Source organism: Anabrus simplex, chromosome 11 (assembly GCF_040414725.1).
Source record: "Anabrus simplex isolate iqAnaSimp1 chromosome 11, ASM4041472v1, whole genome shotgun sequence".
In the NCBI taxonomy this organism is placed as follows: Eukaryota; Metazoa; Arthropoda; class Insecta; order Orthoptera; family Tettigoniidae; genus Anabrus; species Anabrus simplex.
Genome location: NC_090275.1, coordinates 48,603,088 through 48,630,821, shown reverse-complemented (window position 1 = coordinate 48,630,821; position 27,734 = coordinate 48,603,088).

The window sequence follows — 27,734 nt, the reverse complement described above, 5'->3', positions numbered from 1 at the left end:
GTGCGAAGGCAGATTTGCCACAGTTACATTTCTAGGCGGGAATGTCACTCGGGAAAGAAACAGTACAGAAGAATTCACTTGTTGACAATACGTTCGCGACAAACCATGCATAACGTATAATTTTTCCAAAAACTTCTAATTGAAAATGCGTGGATTTTTAAAGCGTGATATCCATTTGCTGTGCAATGAGAGCAGGAAAATTGATGTTTTAAAATTAATTTATCAGACAGAACATTAATAGACGAAAAAGGGCAACGCTATTTCAAACTACGTTGAAGAAAACGATTCGTATTGTAATCATCAGTGGACAAAAATAAATAAATGAAACAAAAAAATAATCGGGATTTGATCACTGCGCGCAAAAGTAGAGAGGTCGCGGCGAAAGACACTGTGCCACCGTGTCAGTTGAACTTGCTACGCGCTAAAAGGCACGTAAAGCGCATCGGAAACTTCGACCGTCATTTTATTGGAAACTGTTGAATGTTTACGGATAAGCCGAAACTTGTGTTCGCTTATTTCGGCCCCGCGTAAACCGAGCGAAGTATTTGGTAAATCGGGTTGTTATACTTTCTTGATTCCCCTCGTAGGCTGTATGTTCCGAACTAACAGTGGAATGATGGCGAGGAGAGACATTAGTAAAAAAAAAAAAAAAAGATTGACTGAAGGTAGAAATTATCATAATATGAAGATACACAAAGTTGGAATCTAAGAGAGAAAAATTGGCATAAATCTTCATATGTACTAAGTGGAATTAGTGATTGGAATAATATACCAAAGGGAATGTTCGATAAATATTCAAATTCTTTGAAATAATTTAAGAAAGGACTAGGCAAACAATTGATGGGGAGTCTGCCATCTGGGTAACACCCCCATATGCATCTAAATAATAATAATAATAATAATAATAATAATAATAATAATAATAATAATAATAATAATAATAATAATATCCGCCTCTGTCGTGTAGTGGATAGTGTGATTAGCTGCCACCCCCAGAGAGCCGGGTTCGATTCCCGGCTCTGCCACGATATTTGAAAAGTGGTACGACGCTGGAACGCAGTCCACTCAGCCTCGGGAGTTCAAATGATTAGAGGTAGGTTCGATTCTCACCTCAGCCATCCTGGAAGTGGTTTTCCGTGGTTTACCCCACTTCTACCCCAGGTAAATGCTGGGATGGTACCCAACTTAAGGCCACGGCCGCTTCCTTCCCTCTTCCTTGTCTATCCATCCCAATCTTCCCATGCCCCCACAAGGCATAGGAGGTGAGGCAGCGTGGGCTAGACACTGGTCCTTCTTCACGGTTGTATCCCACGGCCGGACACCATCCTTGAGGCGGTAGAGGTGGGATTTCTCGTTCAGTCCGAGGGAGAACCAACCCTGACAGGTAAATGGATTAAGCAAGGAATAATAATAGACTAATAATAATAATTGTACCGGAAGGTAAACATCAACACCGTGCATTTAAATGAAGCGCCTGGAAGAACGCTATCACACACTTAATGTTTACAACAGCTATTTCAAAAAGTTCGGACTTTTCTCCATATATGTCTGTCTCTATTAAAATACCTGATGTCATGCACTCTGGTACAAAGTGGAACAACTAGAAATTTAAAGAAATTTTGGGTTCATAGGTTTTCTGAACTGAATTGACTGTTTTGATACTTCAAGAGTTGCAACACTTCGCACTTATCCCGCCAACTTTGGATTCTGGCCAATAATATTTTTTGCTTATTTATTTTTCTGCCAATCATAGGCTTCTTGTAACTTTTCGACTGTCCAATAAAAATCAGGGGGTGTGTCTCGTTTTAGTCCAGAGCCTTCTCGAACCTTCCTCTCGGATATAAAAGCTGACGCCTTTACGAGTTAACTTGTCTTATTGATCGTCGGATTATTGAGTGTGTGTGCTAAGAGGGGAGGCCGAGGCCTCACCCATAGGCAGGCAGAACATCAGCTAAGGTAATGGCCACAATTTTCCTATCTCAGTAGTTACCTCCGCAAGCAGACTCGAGGGGAAGATTCCAGTCTTTAACTATGTAACAGTACATCTCCTAAAATTTAAACACGGTAACAATAATAATAATAATAATAATAATAATAATAATAATAATAATAATAATAATAATAATAATAATAATACTTATTAAAGAGACCGTACTGATAGTCACCAGACACTTGCTGCTGCAAAAAGGGATGCTGCCACAGCCCACACCACGAGTTCGAAATTTCAATTTTTTAAGGATTTAAACAGAAATAAACGTATATATATTTCTAAATATTTCTAGTGTGATTTGATAGAATCTGGTGATGATCCTTCAAGAACGAAACGTGTAATTCTATTTTAATTGAGTTGTTTGTTTTTCACGCATCCAGATTATCAGTTCAATTCAAAAATTAGTTTCGACAGACTGAAGAAGCTGACAGTTATAAATTAACTGAGTCGAAACTGAGAATATCACCCAAAAATGGAATTGGCAGTGTACCTGTATTTTATTTTCCAGGATGTTGTAAATATGTTGTTTATAATTCAGTAAAATATTGGGGTTTGTAAGACTCCAGCGAGACCTTTCGTGTTTAATTTAAGCTAAGGAATTGTGCCCATTGTGGGATAGGTATCTTCATGATTAAATACTTACTATGCTGTAGGCAAGAAAGAACATTTGATCGTTGTTATATTTCTCAAGTCCCGGTAGTCTGGGCTCCGTTCCGTGTATTGCCTGGTGTCTCTTGTGAGCCGTCCAACCCTGTCTAAGTCCTCCATTGTCAGCTATGTTCTCACTGAGTGTGAGAGTGCCATTCACCTGAAAATAACAAACAACGCAATGCAGTAAAAATAAAATCTATCCCAACCTCGTCATCATATTCTAACCAGTGTTGCCAACACTTCATGATCAGAAGTATATAAAATTGATTGTCAAAATGGCTAAATACAGGGTGGTCGGAAACAACGTTAACCGGGTATATTAGAGTTAAGGGTTTGGTCATAATGATAAACAATTTGAAAAAAAAATCGTTATTTCACGCCATTATCGTACACTGAAACCAGGCTGAGTAACAAAAATGATAAAAGACGGTGTGAAGGCAATTCTAAAGAAATGTCAAATTGACCCTGAAAATTGGAAGTTTGTGGAATCCACTCGTCCAGAATGGCGTCGAAGGGCATCTATCCTTTGAACTACAGCGGAGGTGACTTCTGTCGAACGAACACAATGCTAGGAAAGAGCGGATGAATAGATGTATTAGTCCTCATGGACCAGTTGCTGCCCAAGACACTGTGGAAGAATCTATGGTTCAAGAATTGGATTACACAGCTATCAAGGAACTGATGCTATTTGAAATTTGCCTTTGGAAGGCAATCATACTTGTTAACGAATGATAGTCTAATAGTTTTAATAATAATGCAAGCTGCTGAAGATAGCAAATCAGATCGCTAAGCGAGAGAATTCAAATGGGATTTGCGCGGCAGTATTGCTAAATCTGCACGTCACTCAAGACGGGCTTGAGAGGTATGCCGAGAAATCATCAAACAAAAATTCAACGTTGGTTTCAGCTGATGTCATCTTAGCGTACTAGAAATGGCGCGATCCTGTCAGCGCGGAGATGTATATTCAAACCACTCCCCCAGCCATGTTTTGTTCTTCGACCGGAGTTCTGAAGCTGGTTAACCACGTTCACTTGTTCACAAAAAGTAAGCTAGGGCCTGTCAAGATGGCAGCAGTGAGGTTAGCGATGTTCTCTTGTCCAAAAAGTGAGGTTAGGGTCTGTCAAGATGTCAGCTGTCAAAAGCACGTGGCTTTGTTTTCAAACAATAGCACGTGGCCGGTCACGTGGTCATGATATAATGGGGTCAATGACCTCGGGTGCTGACTCAGCACAAAATATGCTGACGAGGTGTTTTAGAACCCGCCCAGCCCTACTACTTACTGTGTAAAACATTTACTGTTTGTATGCTGCTACTAACAAGGGGAAGTCACGATGTCCGTATCACCGATTTTGTTCAATCTTTGTACGTTGGTAGAACTACATCACAAAAACACTCTGGCAAAGTAGTAGCGCGCAACTCTCAAAAATGTCCGAAAAAAGCTACTTTGAAAATGTCGAGAAAATTACGAGAGCTTTAGCATGCCAGGTACGATCAAATGAGACTGTGGCGCGGTGGTCGAGTGGTTACGGTTCTCCACTTTAGTTATGAAGGTGAGTTCGAATCACGTTCGTCTCCACATTATCCCTGACATTTCCCGATCCCTTTTTCCCTCGTGTTGCGAATGAGAGCAGCAGTTAGTCACTGTTTGATCGCGTTGTATCGTGTAACGCTTGTGTGGGATGTAACCGGACGTGCTAATCGTAAGTTCGATCGGCACGGAGAACTCGCATGAGTTCGGACGGAAGGGTTTTTGAATGTGAAGCAACGCAAAGTGCAAACGAGTTCCCGGGAGAGCAAACAACAAATAAACAGTTGAAAAAGGCCATGGCTTACGTCGATCCCCTTCTTTGTATAAATCGCTTACTGGATCCCGGCGACTCTGTAAAGATTACAGAAGAGGCCGAATTATTGGCAATGAAAATTTTAAAATCTATTGTGACACTAATAGAAGAAAATAAATTTGTAATAGATGAAAAAAGGGAGAGAAGGGGGCAAAAATCTGGTAGCAGCGTGTCTTGAACTCACCATCTTCATAAGTTAAATGGAAAACCTTAACCACTCGACTACCTCGCCAGTCTCTCGCTTTCATGGTACCTGGCATGCTAAATCTCTCGTAACGTTTTTCGATATTTTCAAAATAGCTCTTTTTCGAAAATGTTTGAGATTTGCGGGCTACTACTTTGCAATTGTATTTTTATGATGTAGTACTACCAACCTACAAAGTTTGAAAAAAATTGGTGATGATGTCATCGTGACCTCCCTTTGTCAGTTGCCTCGTGAGTTCACCTTCCTCATCGGCCAACGTACTCTCTGCGTTGTACATATTTCTTAATTAGTCCGGAACGCCTAGCCTTTCTCAGGTGGAAATGGAGCGTTCCCTGGTTCCTAAAGGCTTCTTTCTCCACCTCCTGTTTAATCCATAACTTTTCACCTTTCAATTGCCGTGTATTATCCAAAATCTTCTTCACCAACAGGGTTGAAACAAACCTCACTTTACGCTGGCGTAGCAGGGGGAGAGGTGATACTCCCACGTGGCGCGTCCCAGGTGCCGGATAGGGGGGTCCTAACCAGCTTGCCGGCGGACTTGTGGGAAATAAAATACCTCTCGCGAACCAAACACACAACCCCCTGTGGGTGGGGGACGCAGACGAAAAATACACCCACGGTATCCCCTGCCTGTCGTAAGAGGCATCTTAAAGGCCAAGTGATGATTGTCTTAGAACCATGAAACTACTGGTGATTAGTACCATCACGCGGGGAAAACCATGGGTCGCTTTTACTTGCGCGTAGTTCCACTAAATTAGGTCCAAATAGGTTTGTAATTAGTAGCACACAGGAGCACCGTGCGGTCGGCTTTTGCAGTACCTGCGATTAGTACCACCGTATGAGCAGGACCATAGGATGACAGTTACCATGATTCTGCCTTGCCTGTGATTAGTACGCACTAAATGAGGAACACCACCGTATAGTGCTGGTCCCTGTGGTTAGTTCTCTTATGTGATGAACGCCATAGGCTTGCGTTGCCTGTCAGTGGCGCCGTAATGTGAGAAACACCATAGGTCTGTATTATATGTCGAATATAGTAACCTGTGAGTAGTACCATAATGTGTGAAATATCGCAAGTCTCTGCTACTTTTGATTAGTACCGCAACATGACTATAGCCATGGTTCTACTTTCCTAGCGATAAGTACCATTATGAAGGGCCGATACCTTGGATTTTGGACCCCCGTTAGACTGCAAGCATCATCGATTCAGTGTTATGCTACAGCAGCAGTCCCTTGGCCAGTAATGCTATTGTTTTACGACAGTTTCTGTGAACGTAAGGCATTGCGGGTCGCATCCACTGATTGTTTTAAATTCATATCCATCCATTCATTCTTCGTCCTCACGTTTTGAATTCTGGTCAGTGGAGGATTTTGGACTTTTAATTTGTCATTCCACTTCGTCTCATTTCGTACCATTAGGGGCCGATGACCTCGATGTTAGGCCCCTTTAAACAAGCATCATCATCATCATCATCATCAAACTTCACTTTCACTAGTCTCTTGCCTTTTGCCTTCCCCATTCGCTGAATTTCGTGTATGTTGGCTTCCCTGAAGTTGATCTTCAACCTCTCATTTATTAGCTCTAGCACTTTTAATACTAGCTCTTCTTTAGCGTCCTCTAGTAACCCGTGGATAAAATATTTTTCTTACGAGTTACGGGCTGTACCTTTTTCTCTTGCTACCTCAGTTCCTTTATCTCTTCTTTCATTATTTTCACCTCATCCCTCAAAATTGATATTTCCTTATTGCTTTGGGCGACTAGTTCTTTTACCTTTATTAGCCCCTCTTTCATACAGCCATTTATTTCTCTCATTTCGCTGGCTTGCTCTCTTAGGAGCTCTCTTGATTGTTTTGCTTGGCCCTTAACAATTTCCCTTATCTTCTCCATCTCTTCCCATCCAAACGTACCAGCAGGACCAGGTCTAGGCTTCATTTCCACCCCTCCAATGACCAACAGCACCGCCATACTGAGGCTGCCATCGGAATTGAAGTCTGTCCCACTTGCTGTCCGGCACTGTATTCCATATTACGCCTGGCGAGCCTGCCTCAACCGTGCCAACGACCTATCGTCACCCGGTACTGCTCAGTCGAAATCCCTATGGCATCACTTACTCACTTAACAAACTTTCTCTTCGCTTGCACGATTACAACTGGACCTCCTCTTAAAAAAGTAATAACCACCGCCACCATCCCTTATTGAGTTAATTATGCGAGACATTAAGCCATATTATAGAGTTGATGTTGTAAAACTTGAACACTCGGTGTGTCAGATGATATCATGAAAGAATGGAAACAATACCAGACTGGAACTGTTCAGAGATATGTCACCTGGACAGAGTACTGTTACTATTCTATCAAAACTTCACTGTCGAGTTAGATTACACTGCATTCCAAATTATTAAAGTGGCAAGAAGCAGGAACATAAATGTGCTGGATATTCCTAGGGATGAAGAGGACCCTGATTTTGGTGTAGGTTGTTTGTAATAACCTGCTCAGAAGAAAACACAAAGTTCTTTTCTTGCATCGCATTTGGGACACATAGACCAGTTCTTGGACAAAATACACTGTGTTGTAGTCAAACGATAGGTGAATCCCAGAAATACATGTTTTTGACAGTGGAAGGTCGTTGAAGTAAGGGTGTCATTACGGCGCATGCCATAACCTGAACCTACGTGATGGAGAATTTCGGTATCTCGGGAGTCATTAAATGTTTCGTAATGTCCTGCTTGTGTGGGAAATTAAACTGCGGGTCGACATGAATATTTTCATGGAATTTCATGTAGGTTCCTTGAATTCAAAATTTATTTCTAGGAGATAAATCCGTGCATTGAAAATGTTACAAAATTACATTTTTGAAGGTTATAATGGATATAAAGACAAATCATATTTCTTGCCATGACTGGTATCAAACCCTGCCCATATATGCTCCTTTCGAAATATTAGCGGTATAAAACGTTTACAGCTAGTGGAATCTGGATAGCCAAGTACTTGTGCTCTTAACAAAATAACCGAATTTACAGTCCAGAATTCATCCGTATGCTTTAATCCTTACTGGTCAAGTAAGCGAAGAGCCCCAGGGACTATTATAAATGATTTTAAGTAGTACAGAGGAGGCATATCCCGAAGGGTGTTCCGAATAAAAACGAATGAAGTTATCTTCTGTAGGCTATTGACAACCTCGAATCGGCTTACTCTCTTCTGTCGGGATGATGCCGAAGATGAAAGATATGCATTTTGACGAGGAGATTCTGATGATCCTTCTGGCATTAAAAATTCGTTCTGTGGTATACGACAGGAACAGTACAAACGAGGCTAAAGTGTCCTGGTGACAGCCTTTTGTAGTTAGTCTCCAGTTATGATTCAAAATTATACATTTCGTTGTATCAATAGCTTTACAAGCAACAAAACCTTATGTTACCATGAACATGGCAATGAGGTATTAAAATATTTTAAGTATAAGGAGATCTGGCTCCACTATGTGCTTGCATGGTTTAAAAAAGTTAAACCTCGTTTTATACTCGTATAATCACGGTTTGTGCTAGCTTGCACTTGAGCGATAGTGGGTTCGAACTCCACTGTGGACAGTCCTGAAGATGATTTTCCGTCGTTTCCCATTTTCACACCAGCCAATGCTGGGGCTGTATCTTAAGACCACGGCCACCTCCTTCCCACTCCTAGCCCTTTTCTATCCCATCGTCGCCATAAGATCTGTGTGTGTCCGTGCGACATATAGCCAGTTATAAATTTTAACAAAAAATATATAACTAAATATTTGGATACCTTTGTCCTGTTTTCTCAGAAACTTCGTAAGATTCTGAAATAATATTTCCACACTTTCAACTCAGCTGTGGTTCCGAAGCCATGGGACTGAATCAGGAGGACATATCTAACCCATCAAAATTTAGATCAGTGGTTAAAAACTTCAAGGGCTTTCACGATAAGCAAAAACGGAACAGCGGCTGGATAGAAAAGAGAAGAAATGCGGCCAGAGAAGGAATGCAACGTTTTTGGGCTGCAAAAGATGCTTCCAGAAATGCCTTGGTGGACGTGGTCACTAATGGCCCTGAACGCGAATAATAATAATAATAATAATAATATGGATTCTGAGTGTAGTAAAACAGTTTTATTAAGAATTAAACAAATATCATTCAATTAACGTTCATTTTTCAAAAATTATGTTCCATAGTCATCCTCCGTGGCTCAGGTAGAAGCGTACCTGCTCTCACCACTGGATTCCGTGGTTCAAATCCCGGTCATTCCATGTGAGATTTGTGCTTGACAAAGCGGAGACGGGATAGGTTTTCTCCGGGCACTCCGGTTTTCCCTGTCACCTTTCATTCCAGCAACACTCCCCAATATTTCATTGGATTAATCATTCATTAATCATTGCCCCAGAGGCGTGCGACAGGCTTCGGCAGCCGGCACAATTCCCATCCTCGCTGCTAGAAGGGGACTTCATTCATTACATTCCTGACGCTGTCAAGTGACTGGAAAAAGGGCTGGGGAATTTTTGTGTTCCATAGTCCCTGAGAAAACATGCCTTACATTTGCACGACTTAATATCGTTGGTTGCAGGGCTTACCAAATGAGCTTAAGATGTGACATTGTATACTTACCGTTCGATTAAGCTCCTTGATGTAGTATTCGTTGTATTGGTTTGTGAAGCATTTCACTCGTTCTTCATATTCTCTGACAGTATCGTTACTCCACCAATCTCTCATGTTCCCCTCCTTGTCATACAAACGTCCTGAAAAACATTTATTTTTAACAGAATATGCTATTCGCCTTCCTCTACATAGAGGTTACCCGGTAGATAAAGCATTCCGAAGATGAGTTCGGTATGTTTTGTGATCACTAGAGCCCGGATTTTTATACATGAATAGGTTAGAATGCAAACTTACTGAAGCGAGTTGCAAGTATAGTCTACCTTCACAACCGTTGTGCTGTGGGGATTGCATAGACATTAGGTGTAAGATCCATCAAAACCCCCGTAATTTATATTACTCTTACTACGCTATGGCAGGGCGGGTGGCCGACACTTCCTACTAACCAAATTAGTTTGCAATCTAACCTATTACTGCATAAAAATCCGGACTTCAGTAATCACATTGTAAATTACATACCGTCAATCATAAGCGTGTCCCGGATATTTATGACCTAAAAGTGTTAGAAATATGCAAGCATTTATGACCTAAGGTAGTACTAAGCAATGACAATAAATATGACTTAAGTTTTTTGGTCACATTTTTTTAATCTTCAAAATGTTGCCGCTATTTAAATTAAGGTATCGAAAATATACTTTTAAATTCTATAACATTCAACAATAATACTAAATATTAATATTATTTTTATTATTTTATTTTGAATATATTCAATTACTCAATCCAGAGGTAACTCTCGACTCTGCACAGATTGAAATAAATGTCACATTTTAATGGGCAATCAGAAAGAATTACAATAGCAAATTTCATATACAGTATTTTAAAGTTTTCAATAGGAAGGATCTTTAATTTTTACTTAACAAAGGCTTGTAACGGGAAAAACTCCGCTGAACATCACAGAATGTTATTGCGGCATATTTGTAATACTGTACGTTAAATCATTAGAGTTCAATTGAGGCTCACTATTCTGTCTCTTTCTGTGCAGCTTACCCTCATAATTCACCTAAATATATATTTATAAGAAAGATAATTCCAATACATTAAAGAAAACAATTAGATGTGAAATATGTCTTGGAGACGACTGCAAGCAGGTATGCGAAAAATGAACAGAAAGATTAAAATGTGACAAAATTCACGGGGAAATATGACCATAATATTAAAAAAATTACCGTTAGTTGACAAAAAACGTTAAGAAACAAAGTGACATTGTATGACCCTTGAAAATAGCGTTATTTTAAGTCACCGTAAATAAAATCATGCTTAACTTGTATTTTCCATGGATATAACATCAAGAAAAAATGACATGTCGTAAATCTCCGGGCCCTGATCATAATATATACAAATTATTCCTCAAGATAACAACAGGACTGTTTACAGACAACGAGGCCGCCGTGTTCATAAATTGTCCAGCCTGAACTGTGTACATATGGCTGTTATTGTGCCTGTAGCGCCAACCATACGACTTCTATAGAACTGTCATTTTGCTTTGTACCATGGAATTGTTGGTTCGTAGACGTCGTATTTCATGAACATCCGCTGGTTGAGTTTCATACGCTTCAGCTCTGAATGTAGGGCCAATTACAAAACCAGGAGTCGAATTGGTTGGAATGGCTATGGTATCTATTCACTTGGAGGATCGATTGAGCGTAAGTCCATGTACTTCCTCGTATACTTTATATTGACTTTTCCTTAAGGCACTGATAGCGAACCTACGACACGCGTGCCGGTAGGTGACAATTCGGACAATATAATAACATATTTCAAAGTTTTTAACATCTAATAAATAGGTCGAAAATCAAAAAACATAGCATATTTTAATAAAATGAAACAGTATATGCCTTTTAGGGCCGGGAGTGTCCGAGGATAACTTCGGCCTGCCGGTTGCAGTTCTTTTGAACTGACGCTCGTAGGCGACCTGCGCGTCGTGATGAGGATGAAATGATGATGAAGACGACAGGCAGATATCCCCCATGCCAGCGGAGTTAACCAATTACGGTTAAAATTCCCGACCCTCCTGGGAATCGAACTCGGGACCCCTATGACCTAAGGCCAGCACGCTAACCATTTAGGTATGGAGCCGGACCATATTTTAACATTACGCTTTAATAAACAAATTTGTCTCAGTTGTGCTTCTTTTGTAAATTTCAGCTAGGTGCTCAGGAATTGCAAAGCGAGGGGCGTGAAGCCCAGGATTTGTGAAAGTCACTAAATTTTGGATTTTGCTTGTCTTGTTTAAAGTTTTTCATTGTACCTGATCTTTCATTGTTCTGAAAAATTAAGTTTGAAGTCCTAAAAGAAATATAACCTTTGTTAAAGTTTTAAATCAATTCTTGATATTGTAGTTAGACCCATTCAAGCCCGCACCTTCTTTCACCTCTGCGTTCCACAGATACCCCGGAACAAAAATATTGGCCCTGAAACCTGCCCAAGGACAGGTGAATTCTAAATAGGAAATTTGGTAGAAATATAACTAGTAGTTTTCAAGTTATGAGAACTCAAACAGACAAACACCAAAGCTAAAAAATATACAGATGGTCATTATTAGGGCTCGGATGTTTGAGACCTAAAATAGCCCAAATAAGCAAGCAAATATGACCTCACAAGTGACGAAATATGACGTAAAAATTACAAAATATGACCCGAAAATGAATAATCTAAATATGACCATTTTAAAATAAGTTATAAATCGAAACGGCAATTCCTTTGATAATTGTTTAACTAAATTCTTTATTCTTACTTTCATATTAATTTTCTGAATGTACATGTTTAGCAGTTATTCACAGTCTATTGTCCTCGATTTACTTATAAAATATTTTTGAATCCATACCTATAAAGTACTAAGTTCGCTAAGATTATCAGATCGCACAATATTTTAAATGTCAAAACATGTTTGCACCCTTCGTTGATGGTTTGAAATACGTGAAAACTAGAAATGAATCTATTTTTAAAAATATATTTTGGAACGTTTAAGCCAAGATTACTCAAATGCCTTAAAGTTTAAATTGAGCACCACGAAATGGATTAAGTAGAGGTCTGTAGATACATTATGGTATGGTGGCAGGGCAAATAGTGCAAACTCACATACTTTTTCAATCATCTCCGCGGGTTGTATTGATGTGTATGACAAGATTCATCTTCAAAGCATCAGGCACGGAAGACCTGCGATTAACACTTACCACATTCTTGTAAGAAGAGAAGCTCCTTTCTACGTCACAAGACGTTATTGGTGCTATTTAAATAATATTAAATCACGGCTGTCGAGTATGCACTCATCTTGAAATGTACTGATGCCTTCTCCTCTGAGAACATTAATTATCTTGCACACACAGCGAAAAGTGTCACTTCGATTAAGTACATTTTAATGTTTCCATTTTACACTGACGCCAACTATTCCATGTGATTGTTATGCTGAAATTTCAACACCTCTTACAATTTCAATACTTGCATGAATTTCTAAGCTAGCAGCTTCTAAACGAGTAATTGCACTCGATATAATTCCGAAGTTCTACTTAATGTATGCCAGACTTTCTGACAAACTGCAGGAAAACAATTCCTGTGAAATATTGATAGAAGAGGCAGAGTATTCCACTTGTATTAACTACAGATGTGATATGGAAAAGCAGTTTTGTGAATAATAGTTCTCATTCGAAAAGTTCACAATGATTTTGCACAGCTACAGCTCTCGCCAAACCGCCGAAATATGACCGAAATATGACGTTTCTACGAAAATAGCTCAAAATATGACCTTATGACAAAAAATGCCAATATATGCATTTATATGACAAATAAGTCACTTAATTGTGACGATAATCACCCGATTTGCACCAAAATCCAATCAGGTCAGAAAATAGAAACAAAGAAAAATATGACTTTTCCTAAACATCCGAGCCCTAGTCATTATTATACCTGAAACGGATAACTGAATGAAAATTTCGCCAAAATAGTCAGTGTACAGACACATGGTTATTACGATTTTATTTATATAGATAGATGTCGTAATACGCGACGTCGAACTAAGCGATGTTTTACATACAATGTTTATATAGATTCAGACGAAACCATTAGATTTTGCCATTATGTCCAATGCGTTGTTAAAAGCGATGTCGCAATAACCGGTTTTTACTGTAAAATCGTAGCTTGCATTTGGAAGATGGTGGGTTGGATTCAGACTAAACGTAGCCCTGAAAATTGATTTCCCTGGTTTTTCATTTTCATAGCAGGTGAATGGGGCTGTATATTAATTAAATTCACGGTAGCCTCATTCACAATCCGAGCTATTTCCTATGTCATCGTCACTAAATACCTATGCGAGATAGTGCAACACCAAAACACTAGCATAGAAAATCTACAATCGAGGGGCAGTTACAGCAAAATGATTCAATGCGGCTGACCGTTCAATGCTGAGGAACCTGCAGAGCACTACTTGTAAATCTTGTTAAATCGATCATGTGAACAAAGAATGCGACTAAATATAGGTGTATTATATTTTCAAATTCTCAGCAATAAGCAAGCAGACGAATTGGATTTATTATCTGAGTTTCAGTATCTCTGTCACAGATAAAGGAGGATGCGACAAATTTCGACGGAGCTGATACGATATGCTTTTGAAGAAATGTTTAGCGTGGTGACGGAAGTATATGCATAAAAATACTAAGGGTTGAAAGGGGATTTACTAAACATTGTGGAACAATTCATCGTCGTCCAAAAGTACGAAGTCTGTATGGCTGAGCATCAATCAAGCCGTTGTAGAACACACAGAATCAATTTACATGAAGATGGAGACACGATTTAATACAATAGTGACCCGCCACTTCTGAATCTTAATAGACTGAAATCACGCCATCCAACTCTGCGTGATGCTGATAACATGGATGCTAAGGCTTTTAAATCTCTTGATGAGTGGAAAAGTAGATGGGAAGCAGCAACGGATGCACGCCTTCATACCTTCTTCTCAGGTCCCGAACTTCCAAGTGGATCTCACCTACAACGCAAGACCTGGACTGCCCTGAATAGAATCAGAACAGGACATGGCCGGTGCAGAGCCGCTCTCCATAAGTGGAAAAAGCTACCTAATACAGACTGTGACTGCGGAGCTCCACACCAGACTGTTCATCATATCGTCAGGGAATGTAAGATACGAGCGTATCACGGTAATGAAGATGACTTCCTGCTGGTATCTCCAGAAGCTGTACGTTGGATTGAAAAACTTAATATTCAATTGTGAAGCACAAATTAATTTGTTTCTCAGCTGTAAATATGTATATATATTACTGATATTGTCTGTATAAGCTATACGCTAAATAATAATACTGCCTAGATAATGCAATGCAAATTTACTCCATGCAATTCCTTACTTAGGTGAAATGAAATTTACATGCTGTGTAAAGAATATATGGTTTTCTATAAAAGTATTAAGTTTCGATCATAGCAGCAAAGTGCACATGCATTAAGCATAAAGTGGCGTTGACCTTTACTTACAATTTTTTGCGCAAGACGTAATATTAAAATATTTCTTTATTTTAACTTTCCCCATCTGGAGACTCTATGTGGATAAAATGTGCAGTTAAATTAAGCGAGAAGTAAAAATTTCATTCCATAATTCGTAATTAGAACATGATAAATATTTCTTTTTTATGTGACAGCATATACCGTTTCGTTACATTATCCTTTCACCGAGTGATTTGGCCGTGTGGTTAGGGGCGCACAGCTATGAGCTTGCAATCGAAAGACAGTGGGTTTGAACCCCACTGTCGGTAGCCCTGAAGATGGTTTTCCGTGGTTTCCCATTTTCACACCAGGCGAATGCTGGGGCTGTACCTTAAGGCCACGGCCGCTTCCTTCCCACTCCTAGCCCTTTCCTGTCCCATCGTCGCCATAAGACCTATCTGTGTCGGTGCGACGTAAAGAAACTGGCAAAAAAATTCGTTTTCCGTGGTTTCCTATCTTCACACCAGGGAAATTCTTGAGTCTGTGCGACCTAAAGCCAACTGTAACAAAAAAGACCACTGCAACTTTATTCATACATGATAAAGGTTAAATGTCTTGCAGAACTTGGAGAAAAAGTAGAAAAATAGTTCCTGTTGCACCAGTCGTTAATCCAATGACATCAGTATCATCCAACTGGTACTACCCTTGAGAGAGTGGTTGTTTCATATGTTGCTTCATTTTATTCTTGAACCTCGTTATAAAGGTTTATAGTTCTTCATATAACCAGGAATTAATCAATTTAAAATTGAGTGACCAAACTAACTTCTGTTTATTGAAACAATAGCAATGAATTTGTTATCTATAAAGCATTTATAAACTGTCAGGTTCTTTATTCTGTTGAGCCGGGCTGAGTAGCTCAAACGGTTGAGGCGCTAGTTTTCTGAGCCCAGCTTGGCAGGTTCGATCCTGGCTCAGTCCTATGGTATATAAGGATGCTTCAGTAAGTCAGCCTCGTGATGATAGACGGTAGAATTCCTGAGGGACTAAATTTCAATAAACGCATCTATAAATTACCTTAAAAATAAAAATATGTAACAGAATTATACCTGTTTATTTTTCAGACGGTTTCTAAATACATTTATTCAAAATTAGTTTCAACAGACTGAGGAACCTGGCAGTTTTAAATTAACTGAGACGAAATTCAAAAGAAAATGGTTCTAACCTCACAAATTTATAATCAAAACCAGAATGGGTATCGCAAGAAGAGTGTTTCTGAAAATGGAACATTCTACGTGCAACTGTGAGCTCCAAAACTCTTTGGTGTAACGTGACATAGTATTTGTTACCGCTGCTGTTCTGTGGTGTCCAAGAATGGAAACTAAAGGCTGACTTTCTATTTGTTTTTTTTACATCTTGCCTTACGTCACACCGACATAGGTCTTATGGCGACGATGGGATATGGAAGACATAGGAGTGAGAGGGAATCAGCCGTGACCTTAATTAAGGTACAACCCCAGCATTTGACTGATGTGATAATTGATAAGCATGGGAAACCATATTCGGGATTGCTGACAGTGGGGCTCGAAACCACTATCTCCTCGATGTAAGCTCACAGCTGCGAGCCCCTAATCGCACGGTCAACTCTCCCAGAAAAGGCTAACGTTGATATGGAGATGTTTTGAAGATCTCATGCGTATATTTCGTCAGTAGGAGGTACTCCATCGAGCCGGGAAGTCATGTGAACACTCGCAAAATGGAGGAAAGCATCCTATTCCGATCATAATATTTCGAATTGGCATATGTAGCTTCATAAACCTGATCACAGGAAAGAAGATGGGAGAGAACTTGAGTGTAGAGGATTGTCCCTCCCCAACCGTCGACTGTCCTGAGAATGGTTTTCCGTTGTTTTTAATTCTCATGCACTAAGGCGAAAGCAGGCACAGTTATTAGTATAGGTCACGATCGCTTCTGAATATGTCCTCCACCGTATTAAATCTCCCTGGACCGAGCTCGATAGCTGCAGTCGCTTAACTGCGGCCAGTATCCAGTATTCGGGAGATAGTAGGTTCGAACCCCACTGTCGGCAGCCCTGAAGATGGTTTTCCGTTGTTTCCCATTTTCACACCAGGCAAATGCTGGGGCTGTACCTTAATTAAGGCCACGGCCGCTTCCTTCCCACTCTTACCCCTTCCCTGTCCCATCGTCGCCATAAGACCTATCTGTGTCGGTGCGACGTAAAGCAACTAGCAAAAAAAAAAAATCTCCCTGGCCTCCTGCCCTTTAGGAGGCCCGCCATCCCCTTCAGGGACGGAATGAAAACTTAACTCCACAATACTGTAGTCACCACTCTTCTGTGAGGAAACGGCACCAAAACAATAACTAGATCTTCTGTTGGTTTTCTGGGATACGTTTTTCCTATTTTCACTTTCCATGTTCCATATTCTTTCCCTTTCTTCAACCAATACACAGGTATTAACATTCACCTCTTAATGCTCTTTCACTAGGGAAATTACTAGCGTTTCACCCCAGTATAACAGTGGGCTCATCAGTTGGATTGCTACACCATTCTAAGAAGCTGGCGGCTAGTACAGCGTTGAGATATCACTACAAGCCTCCCATGTAGGACAATACAGTGACGGTGCACTAGGGCGCAATGCTCTAGATTTTTATATTGAAAATGCCCAAAATATACTCTCTAGCGCTTTTCTAAAATTGTTTGACCAAGCCCCATGCATTTCATAGATGTATCCAGCAGCTTCTTAGTTGACTCACACAGCTGAGCGAACTACGTTACAGTCCTCAGCCCAGGATTAAAATTCTTTGACTTTTCGAAGATCGAACGCAGGGCTCCTGGGTAAGTGATAGTGCTGATAGTAATCCTACACGAATACAAATAGTTTTTCATGGTGTACTCATTTCTAGTGCTCAATAATGACCTGTGATAGGGGTGTTAATATGCGAACATATGTAGCTCTCTAGTATGAATGAGTAACTATTTGCTATGGCAGCGCCCCTTTAAAACTTACATTCAGGCAACCTCTTCTACATGAATGTCAGTTGTAAAGATCTGGCGACTACAGTCCGGCCAATTTATCAACGTTGTGCAAAATTCTTGTAGCTTTAAATGTGACTTCCTCTTTAAGATTCTATTCCATGACCTGTGAATAAATAATTCTAACTTCTACCAATGTTTGTTGCTTAAGGGGTTCTCTTAATATCTAGGAGATAAAGTGCAAAAGTATATTGCAATCAAAATGTTGTGCTTCTGTGTGGATTAGTGGCAGTAAAATTTTGTGCTGTGTAAAATGAAAATTAGTGTAGCTGCATTATCTTAGAAACCACTCTGTGATAATTAAGAAAAAGGTGCTAAATCACTCATAACAAAGACCAACCAGTATTATCAAACCCATGAGTGAGCTCGTGGCCAAGTAGAGACGCCAGTGAACCATAGTACAAAACACTGTAGACAAACAGAATATCATATTATCAGAATTTCTGCAGTCAACACATCGTGACTAGTGCGAGCCAGTCTTTTAAATATCAAAGTTCGGGATGGCTTTTAGTTTATGAAAACAAGAGAAATTTGGAAAAAAATGACAGTTCTTCAGAATGTTAACGCTCAGAAAGAGAAAAGTAGTCAAATTTTTTAATAAATTATTGAAATCGGAGGTAACCCAGCAAGGAGTGCACAGGAGAGAAAAACATTGATAAAGTTTAGTGGTTATAATATTACCTATTATTGGGAGAAATGCTGGCCAGTAACAATTTCGTTCTTCAAATTATAATTAGGGTCTAGACCCTCAGCAGTGGAGAATGAAGCCAACATTAGCAAACGATAAGTATTGACATAGCCATTCAATATCTCCCGTACTCATCGATGGACGAAGCTACGATCCTTCCGACTACATAACATAACCCTGTGAGAATGTGACTCCCAAACACTTAACATCTGCCCTTCCCCTTCCTCATTCTAATTTCTTTATAAGACAAATTTTAATCAGTTTCTTTGTAGTCTGCTCGATAGTCTAATTCAAGATTCAGGTACTAATATTAGGCCTATTATAGAACATTTAAGCACTTACAGTTGAAAAAATCAAATTAAACAATATGTATATTTTTATGTGAAAAGAAAAGAAAATATTTAAGTATCGAAGTTCATTGTGTTGGATGGATCTGTTTCATGGGATGAAAATTTTTCAAAACATGTTGCAGTATCAAAGATAGTAAGTAATTCGTAATGTTATTTTGCAATATTTTGGTATTGAGCGATTTTTGACTTAAGTGGTGCTAACAAAAGAAAGACTTGTCTCGAGTAAGATTTTGCAATAAGCATCCAGAATTTCCACAAATACCTGTGCATTTTAAGGATAAAATGGGAGGTCTGCGAGTTGTTCTTACTCATATACATTCAGAGATGATTGTGACCAAATTCATTCTGAGTCAGTTAAACTCTTAAAGATCATTTCAAGAATATGTCTAGAAGTGTGTGTAATTTTATCGAAGCCTATTTTATTTTAAGTTGATAAAAACATGACTCTTTGATATAGACGTGATATAGTAGTGGCTTAGTATTGGGAATTATTCGGCTTCATAATTGTTTCTTGGGAGATTTGATCATGTTAATCCATTAAAACAAAGTTCTTTAATATTGCATTTCATAGTTTATGGTAATAATTCATCTTCCTGGTACTCTTTGATTACAAAGCATGTTTTACGCATTTTATGCAAACGCAGTGCTGGACACATCAAATTATGTATGTCTTTACATGAATGGATGTATACATGTATTGTACGAAATACCGTAGATTTGAACGCGGAATGTACACCCCTCCGGGCTTATTTGATAATGTCCGTTTTTATTTTTACTTAATTGACCTTTGTTGTAACAACATTTGGTCATCCTACATGTGTAATGAACACTTACAGCATACAGACAAAAATAGAATTTTCAGCGCAAAGTACCTGTAAGAAATAAAAACCAAATTGTCCACATACTTCAAGTACATAAAACCACAATGAATTTCTCCCCCGGGAGGAGAGAGGGAGAACGAACAACACACTGGCAACAATGCGATGAGCACAAAGTCAAATTCTTATATCCGCGGTTCTCAATAGGAAGAAAATTGAAAACAATCCTCACCTTCCTATTCATTCTGACATAGCAGCTTCCCCAGCTAAACGACTGAAATCCAGACACCCTTCTTGGCGTACTGCAATGAATTTACAGGACACCTCCTTTAATGTATCGGACGCCTGGAAAGAACAATGGCAACAGCAATCCGCATTACCACATCACCACATCATTGAGAACCCATGCAAGTGCCCAGATGATTTTTCTCTTCCCAGACGGCAGTGGAGGATGCTAAATCGAATTAGGACTGGCCAAGGTAGATGTGGAGCCACACTCTTCAAATGGGGATGGAAGACATCACCGCAATGTGACTGCGGACAAGGGGAACAGACAGTGGAACACCTTGCATTTGAGTGTCCTTTGCGTAGTTACAGAGGCTCTATTGAGGACTTAAACTGTGTCTCAAACGAAGCTCTTCTCTGGCTATTAAATTTTGACATGGAACTTTAGTTACGAGCTTGAGATGGTAGTTGTATATATTGTAAATAATATTGTATTCATCATACGCTAAATAAATAAATAAATAATAGGTCCATCACAGCACTGAGAACTGAATTGTTTTCACCTTGCAACACCAATGCAGCGCTGGTCGAGAACGGCATTTGTAGATGACATAGTTCAAATAGAAAGCTCGTCAACACGCGGAATTGTCTGTCAGTGCGTGACTTGCTTTAGAGTTTTTCTAAAATACTAATCGTACAAAACGTTGTTCCTTCTTAAGAGAAGTAGCCTTTTGAACGTCTCAGATTTTGTATGAAAATGAAAATCCTTAGCCTGTTTCCTGTAATTATACAAGGTCAGGAATGGAATGTATGAAGCTTCATCTAGTGGAGGGATAGGAACTGTGTTGAGGCCTGTCGCACTCCTCTGGGGCATTGATTAAGGCTGACAGATGAAATGAAATGAATTGGAGTGTGTCGCTGGAATGAAGTGAAAACTGCAGTACCCGGAGAAAAACCCGTCCAACCTCCGCTTTGTCCAGCACAAATACGTGGCCGGTATTTGAACCACGGAACCCAGTGGTGAAGCGCCGGCGTGCTGTCGCCTGATGCACGAAAGCTTGTAAAAGTATATCTTCGCTGAAGAAACAAAACTTCGTATGTCACAATGCTCTTCCTGTCCATTATTATCCTTAAGACTTCTCACGCTTTCCATCCATATATGGATCTGCAGTCCAACACAACTATGTTCGTTGTGTTCATTTTTCTATGCTTATGTGTAAAGGAAAATTAACCTTACCGTACTCTAGGAATGTACGTTTCTGTGGCGCATTTACGGGCTCCTATAGTATGATGTACTTAAACTTCATTTTCCTTTTCACCCTCGCATAGGAAAATGAACACAATGAAAATTGTTCTGATGTACTGCATATCAATATGTGGCTGAAAGGCGTGACCAGTGTTAAGGAAAATGATGGATAAGAAGAGCATTTTGACATACGAGGTTTTGTTCCTTCAACGATGATATTTTGGATGATATCTTCTGAAATTGCTGTATTGTCAGTTTGTATACATTCCTAAAGTGATGACGAAAGGTAATATCTGTAAGATAAAAAACTCAAGACTTTCCAGAACTCTGAATCTAAAATTTGCTTGCAGTTTTCTTGTCATTGGTCAGCTTTACTCTGCTTTTGGTAGTAAGTACTCTATACCGTACATGTTTTCCGAGCTTGAAGGCTTAACTAGTCTAGTCTACTCTACACAACGGTTATGTTATGTGTCTTGCATAAACTTTAGGGGTACGGCCATTAGAACCCCTAGATTTTATTGCTCTGTTTGGTAGTAAAGTTCTTAAACTGGTAAACTTCTCCAAGTCATCTACGTAAAGGATATTCCAGTATTCTACTTGAAACATGCTTGTAATATTTACAACTTCGTGATACATTTTGTACAGTCGGTTTTGTTATCAGTAGAGTCCGGTTCGTTAGGCAGTAATCGTTTAGAATGTAAACTTACTAACCATAAACAAGGATTTCGTTATGGGTCTTTCATAAACCCTTGGGGTACAGTCCATCAAAATTGGATAACGAAACTATAGTCTATCCTACACAGCGGTTATGTTATGAGTCTTTGATAAACTATGGGGGTACGGCCCGTTAGAATTTATATTTATATTGTTCTATTACATAACGAAAGAATGGGCTAGACTACACTTGTATTCTAATCTATTAGTGCCTAAAATCTGGAAACTAGTTATGCTTAAATCGACCTGATTGTGACCAAAATTCAAAAGAATAAGGACTGCGTCACATTATTTGGAAAGTCCCATCAGTACTCAGGGAGAATATTCCGATCACAGTGAAGCAGAGTACCTTAGAAATGATCCTGAACCAGCTAGTGACAGGTTCTATTCTTATGTAAACGATGGCAATAGAATTACAAAATAAAGGGATATAACAAATTGTTTGCAACTTACCTCGCTCATCAGCTGAGATAGACCTATATTTAAAATAGTGTAGAATAAACACTTCCTTCGGTAACTATACTATTTTCACGATCGAGAAAATCTTGGTGTATTAAGAATTGTTTATCTACTTAATCGAAGTTGTAAAAATATCGTTCCAAAATTTGCTAGTTTATTTAAGGCTTTACTGATATTTACTTGGTTTCATTACACTGAGTCAATAATGAATTTTGTGAAGAATTTGTACTCGAAGAAATTACTAATCTGTGAAGACTGGTACATGATGAAGATGAAATGCAAAACTTGAAGGAGATAAATAAGAAAAGAAGGAGCGTGCATATATTAATGTAAGAGACAATGTTACTACTTACTCCAATCCAAGATCGAAGAACGGCTTACGTAGAATTCCAACTGGTAAAACTGTGAAGAAAATATATTATTATTACTATTATTATTACTATTATTATTATTATTAATATTATAACAATTTTGGTTTACGTCGCACCAATACAGATAGGTCTCACGGTGACATGGGGGTGTATCAAATAGAAAGTGTACGAAATTGACCCAGAAAATGCTGAGCAATTACAACAATGAATTCGTGAGGCCTGTGTTGCAGTGACTCCTGAAATGTTGAGACGTGTTCATGCATACGCTGCGAGACGTGGTCGGCACTGCCTGCACCATCAGGGACATATCTATTATGAGTAGTTGTGTAAGGAAACACTTTGGTAGATCCAAGTGTGACATTTTAATTTTGAGCTTTGCAGCATTAATAATATGTATTAGCTTTTTTTCATACAAATAACTTTTATCAAGTGGAATGTCTGCCCGTGTATAAATTAACAAGTTGTTCAATTCTTTTCTGCACCTTTGGCGTATTTACAAAGGCACCCAGTTATAGAGCGCATGCGGTAAAATGACTTGCTATTTGTTTTGCACCAGCCAATGTACAGCCCTCTGTAGCGCTCCTTAGAAAAGAAGTGAATAGGCATCCCATGCATCACTAGTGCATGCGGGACATTTGTAGGTAGAGAGTACGGCGCTCGCGGGCCATCTGGTACATTAATTAGGGATGTTCCGCTATCTTCCCAGTCTTATCTTATTCTCGTCCCAGCGTCACCAGAAAACTGCTTTGATGACACAACTGAAGCAGATGAAATATTTAAAATACGAAGTAATACGCTAAACAATGGAATGCCGGAAGCCTATGGGGCCTGTTATAACGATTCCGGAAGACTTTATTTGGAAGCAATCAGAATATCAACGTGGCATTAAAACTGGCTTCAGTTAAATGGATACTTTCATTATTAAGTGGGGACCGACACTTTTGACCAACCGACCAAAAGTGAGGTTTTCAAATGTATTTTAGATTTATTTTTCTATTTAAAATTTAACTTCTCTCGATATAACAGTGCAAAATGTTTGCTAATATCTCCAATACATTAGACGTTATGACGAGAAACGTGAATCTCTGTCCCTCAAGCAAGCCCTTTATCGGTAAGCTTGTTGCTCGTTACCCATAAGTTTTGTTTTACAGAACAATTTCCCTGATAACTCAAAAGTTTTTAAGATATTAAGATGAAACTTTGCGTGCATGTATATTTCTTAGAGGGGAAGAAGATATACTATAATTATTGAGCTATTTTCATTGGTTAAGTTTTTAAAAATATTTTAAAAATGAAAAATTAATTAAACATTAACTACTTGAAAATAACTTCATGAAAAGGATAATTTATACTTGATGGAATTCACTGATTCTAGTACGTGAAATGATACAAATGTTAGATAAACTCAACATGAAACTAGAAAAATATGGAATGAAAATTAAGAAGACCAAAAGTTTGATAATTGGAGGAAAAGGTAGAAATTGTCATATTAGTATAGGGGGAGAAGAAATAGAGCAAGTCAGTAACTTCAAGTATTTGGGAAGTATGATAACAGGTGATATGTATTGCACGACAGAAATTAAGAAAAGAATTGCCATAGCAAAAGAAGGCTTTAAGAAAGAATCAAAATTACTTTGTGGACCACTAAACAAAGATTTGAGGAAAAGACTTGCTAAGTGTTACATTAGGAGCATAGCGCTGTATGACGCAGAGACTTGGGCATTTGGAAAGAAAGATAAGAGAAGATTGGAGGCACTAGAGATGTGGGTATGGAGGAGAATAGAACGAGTGAAATGGGAAGACCGTGTAAGAAATGAGGAGGTATTACGAAGAGATGGAGAAGTATGTTGCAAATCATTGGAAGGAGAAAAATGACCTGGATCGGACATTGTTTGAGGAGGGACTGTTTACTGAAAGAAGGAATAGAAGGAATGGTGAAAGGCAAACGAGGAAGTGGAAGGAAAAAATATCAAATGTTGGACAATATCCAAGGAAATAAATATTCGGACATGAAAAACTTGGCGCAGGACTGGCAACAGTGGAAGAGGTTCATCCCATGACAAGACCTGCCAATAAGGCAGAATACCTAGATGATGATGATGAATCATAATAAAAAGGTATCATAAAAATTATTCTTGTGTTTGGAAATTATCAGGAAAACGGCAAAATAGTGGCCTTGATTCAAGGGCATTTTGAATAATTAATTATATATAATGACATAGGTTTATATGATTTCTAAATATGTAGGCATATTATTAAGGAATAATGTGCTTGTCATATCAAGTTTCGTTTTAATATTCTTTTCGTTCGAACTCCGCTATCGGTAACCTTGAAGATGGTTTTCTGAGGTTTCCGATTTTCACACCAGGCAAACTCTGGGAATGTACCTAAATTAAAGCCACTGTCGCTTCCTTCACACTCATAGGCCTTTCATATCCTATCGACGTCATACGGAACTATCTGTATCGGTGCGATGTAAAGCAATATTTTTTAAAGTATTAATTCCCATTGCTGCAAAAAGAAAAATTTCATAAACCCCATTTTTTATTTTTTATTTATATTTTTATTCAGGGGCACTAGTTACAGCTAAACTGAGCATATTTCACTTGTACTGCCAAGACTAGTTAACAAATGCAAACTTAGAATATAACTAACATAACAAAAGATAACCAGATCAAGTAAACAACCTGCTAATAACTGTCCAAATCAAAAACCATAAGAATGTTCATGTTCATAGCAGAGTCGTCGTGGGTCAGAATGGCGGTGTAACCACCTCACATCAACTTATCCTTGGGATACTATTTATACCCCTATCGAATGTACTTTTCTTTGATGTTAAATCAAGCTCTTGTCTCCTGAAAATGGTTTTCCGTGGTTTCCCATGTTCACACCAGGCAAATGCTGGGGCTGTACCTTAAGGCCACGGCCGCTTCCTTCCAACTCCCAATCCTTTCCTACCCCATCGTCGCCATAAAACCTATGTGCGTCGGGGCGGCGTAAGATAAGGTAAGGGTGTATTCTGCCCGAAGGCCGGCCCGAAGCTCCGCAGTGGTGTGCCTGAGCCGGATTTTACGTTCGGTAGGGTGGCCAGTTCCTTTCCGCTCCTCCATTCTCTTACTCCCCTCCCACCAACAGCGCGTGGCAACCCATCCAAACCTTGGCCACGCCCAATGTTGCTTAACTTCGGAGATCTCACGGGATTCGGTGTTTCAACATGGCTACGGGCGTTGGCAGTGTGACGTAAAGCAAATAGCAAAAAAAAAAAAAAAAGTTTTACATACTGTAGAGTTGGGAGAGCCCGCCTGGTGGCCATGATCGTTAAGGCGCTGAATTCTAACCGGCCTGACACCGAGGTTAGCCGATTCGACTCCCGTTGGTCGAAAAATTTTCTCACCATCAGAATGTTGGCCGGCAGGGTAGGGGAGGTGGTGGTATACAATTTCTAATCACTAGATTGCGTGCCAAAAGCCTGGATTAAATTCCAAACCTCTCCGCAATGCTCATATGGAGTGAGGGCATATGACGCTGTTTATGGTGATTCGTCCGTCGGATGGGGACGTTAAGCTTTGAGCAGAGCCCTTGGTGCTATTCGACAGGAGTAGGCTATGTGCCGGAACCGGGTTTCACCCTCTCTCTGCTATCATATATCACGCCCTTCATTTCATCTCATTAACTCCTCTGATGAGGTTGATGTCAGGAAGGGCATACGGTCATAAAAACCCGCCACGACAGATTCATCTCACCTCACACCCGACCCCGTAGGGAAACGGGACAAGGGTTGGACAAACAAACACTGAAGAGTTGGGGGACGGATTAGGAAAGATCGTTGAAGTATTGCGTACTGGGTGTGGGGAATGTGGAGATGGTCGTTGATTCTGGTGGAGCGGGAAGGAACACGGAGAGCGATGAGCGAGACAAGATGTTTCGAGTAGTAATGCCTGTTTGACATCCCGTGAATGAAACTCAGGTCAGCTGCTTGTCGCCTGATGTGCAGCGCTGACACATTTATTGCCTGTGTTACCTGCTGCGTAGACAGATTTCTGAGAATGGGTTTTCTGTTCCTATCAATTGCGGCAAAGGACAATGCTCTGCCTAAGTGGTTAGTATTGGAGGGGGAGGCTGTTGCTCAAATCGGAGAGCAGTAGTTCAAGGGAGGTTGAATGATTTTGAGGAAGTAGTGCCGAAGAGCAGTGGGATCAGAAATATATGTGAAGCGGTAGAGAATGCCTAGTAATTTAATAGCCTTGGTTGCATATGTTTCTATGTGGTTCTTTATTTGTAATTTTGTCTCGAATATTAGACCTAAGTCACGCTGTTGCGTAACTACGGCGATGGGCTTGTCGAGTATATAATATGATGTCAGTTGATGAGATGTACGTAGTTTAATGGTGATGTGGCTGCATTTTTGTGAATTGGGGTTAAGTTTCCAAGAACGGCGCCATTGCGAGAGGACGTTAAGTGATGTCTGTAGAGGAGCTGCATCTGCTGGATTCCTGATCTCCCTAAATATCTTGCAGTCGTCAGCAAAAAGTAGGGTATTTGCTGTTTCGTTGAGTTTGGATGGCACATCGTCCATGAAGAAGGAGAACAGCAAGGGGCCATGCACACTGCCTTGTGGGACACCCGAGGTGACTGGTAACCATGAGGATGATGTGCCATTCTCTGCCAACGGTTATGTAGGAAGCCAGCAAGAAGGGTCAGAATACTGCCATGTATATTAAATCGTTCGGAGAGTTCATGGAGCAGCAGAGGGTAGTCTACAGAATGGAAAGCTTTCTAAATGTCTACGTAGCAGATGTTGAGCTGCAATGGCAAGTGATGCAAAACTAGGCGGAGTGGCCAGGTTTGTTAGACGAGAGTAAAGTTGCAGGTCTCCGGCCTCTCCTTAAACTAAATTAATCAGGGTTCGAACCCCACTGTCCACAGCTCTTAAGAATGTTTTCCATAGTTGGCTTGAACCTTACATATGGTCATGGTTGCTATCTTCCCAACGTCACGATAATCTCTGTCGGTATCGGTGCGACGTAAAGCAGATA